The following is a 2,500-nucleotide window of genomic DNA, read 5'->3' on the forward strand; positions in this document are numbered from 1 at the left end:
GAAGGGTTTCGTGTGAACAGCCGTTGCACACGAGTCAGTCGATCCTAAGCCCTAGGAGAAATCCGATGTTGATGGGGGCCGTCATAGCATGATGCACTTTGTGCTGGCCCCCGTTGGGCGAAAGGGAATCCGGTTCCTATTCCGGAACCCGGCAGCGGAACCGATATAAGTCGGGCCCCTCTTTTAGAGATGCTCGTCGGGGTAACCCAAAAGGACCCGGAGACGCCGTCGGGAGATCGGGGAAGAGTTTTCTTTTCTGCATGAGCGTTCGAGTTCCCTGGAATCCTCTAGCAGGGAGATAGGGTTTGGAACGCGAAGAGCACCGCAGTTGCGGCGGTGTCCCGATCTTCCCCTCGGACCTTGAAAATCCGGGAGAGGGCCACGTGGAGGTGTCGCGCCGGTTCGTACCCATATCCGCAGCAGGTCTCCAAGGTGAAGAGCCTCTAGTCGATAGAATAATGTAGGTAAGGGAAGTCGGCAAATTGGATCCGTAACTTCGGGATAAGGATTGGCTCTGAGGATCGGGGCGTGTCGGGCTTGGTCGGGAAGTGGGTCAGCGCTAACGTGCCGGGCCTGGGCGAGGTGAGTGCCGTAGGGGTGCCGGTAAGTGCGGGCGTTTAGCGCGGGCGTGGTCTGCTCTCGCCGTTGGTTGGCCTCGTGCTGGCCGGCGGTGCAGGATGCGCGCGCCTGCGCGGCGTTCGCGCCCCGGTGCTTCAACCTGCGTGCAGGATCCGAGCTCGGTCCCGTGCCTTGGCCTCCCACGGATCTTCCTTGCTGCGAGGCCGCGTCCGCCTTAGCGTGCTCCTCCGGGGGCGCGCGGGTGCGCGGATTCTCTTCGGCCGCCATTCAACGATCAACTCAGAACTGGCACGGACTGGGGGAATCCGACTGTCTAATTAAAACAAAGCATTGCGATGGCCCTAGCGGGTGTTGACGCAATGTGATTTCTGCCCAGTGCTCTGAATGTCAACGTGAAGAAATTCAAGCAAGCGCGGGTAAACGGCGGGAGTAACTATGACTCTCTTAAGGCGATCAAGTGGCGGCGGCGCGGCTGCATCCGAACGCTGCTTCTCGAAGCAAGGTTTTGCTGTAGTCTAGCTGCTACCGCGAGGTCCCTTCCTTGGGTTGTAGTTACAGGGAGTGTGAAGCGCAACACATGGGCCTAGCCCACTTAGCCTCTCCACTTCTGCGGTCTTCTCCCCTTCACGTGGGCCCGCTGATTTTCGCAGAGCAGAAGACCGCACCAGGGGCCTGGGGGGGTTACCAGCCCCCCCTCGCATTATCCCTTTTAGTTGGGGGCAGTCTACATAATAATATAAGTGGTGGTCCTTCCGCTGAAGGCGCCACCCCAGCTTCCCCAGCATCTATCCGGCCAACCGGCCGTGACGCAAATACGGTAACTTGTGTAGCTTCTTACGCCTGCAGTGAGTGCCACCGCAGCTTCACAACCAAGAACGGTCTCGGGGTCCATCGCCGCCGCCAACATCCTGCGGCCGCCAACGCGGAGATCGTCACGGAGAGGCATCGCGCGAGGTGGACGGAAGAAGAGGTCCTATCGCTCGCCAAAGCGGAGGCCGAACTTTTCCTTGAGAGGGACGCACGGTTCTTCTTCGTCAATCAAGAGCTGACGAGGATATTCCCCGACCGAACACTTGAGGCGATCAAGTGCCAGAGGCGGAAGGCTGCCCACAAGCAGCTTGTCCGCCAATTCATGGAGGCGCTTGAAGTCGGTCGGGGGGAAGAGCCGGCGTCCCGCCGGGGAGCGGTGAGGCCGCCGCCAGACGCGGGCGATAGTGCTGCGCCACCCGATGACGCAGATACGGACTTCGCGGCCGACACCACCGGGCCGCCGCTGGAGGGGCCGACTGACGCCGCCGTCTGGGAGCATCTAGCGGGGCTACCCGCTTCCGCTCAGCGCTTCTCGGCACTAGACCGAATTATCGGTCTGGGGCCGGGAGCGCCGCCCGAAGTCATCCTGGGCATGCTTCCGGACGCCCTTGCGTCGGTCGGGTCCAGAGAAGAGAGGTCAGCCACGAGGACACAGAGGCCGCGCCAACCACCTAAGCGGCCTCCTGCTGCTCCGCCGCAGCAAAGGCGCAAACGGCGCCGATGGGAGTACGCCAAGACACAGGCCGCCTTCCGGCGGTCGCGCGCGCGCTGCGTGCGTGGCCTTCTGGATGGCACCCTGCTGCAGCCGCCGCCTGACATCCCCGGTCTGCTGGACTTCTGGGCGGACCTCTTCACGAAGAAGCCCATCTCCACCGCGGGCTTCATCCGTGACCGCCTCCTGCCGCACTCGGAGCCTGTCGCTCCTGAGCGCCTGTGGGGGCCGGTCACATATGAGGAGGTCGCCGCTGCCTTGCCGCCCAGAGGCTCAGTAGCCGGTCCGGACGGCCTTACTCCCGTCGAGCTGCGGCGCCTGCCGCACGAAGTCCTCGTGAAGTTGATGAACCTCTTCATTCTGGCCCGTGCCCTTCCAGAGCGTCTGCTTCGCGCACGT

The 2,500-nt window shown here is 62.5% G+C and overlaps 1 pseudogene; it reads left to right on the top strand.

The window, feature by feature from the left end:
- LOC126330697 (large subunit ribosomal RNA) overlaps nucleotides 1-2,500 on the top strand; it is a 7,931-nt pseudogene that overhangs the window by 1,856 nt on the left and 3,575 nt on the right.

The sequence above is a fragment of the Schistocerca gregaria genome, unplaced genomic scaffold (assembly GCF_023897955.1).
Source record: "Schistocerca gregaria isolate iqSchGreg1 unplaced genomic scaffold, iqSchGreg1.2 ptg001331l, whole genome shotgun sequence".
NCBI lineage: Eukaryota > Metazoa > Arthropoda > Insecta > Orthoptera > Acrididae > Schistocerca > Schistocerca gregaria.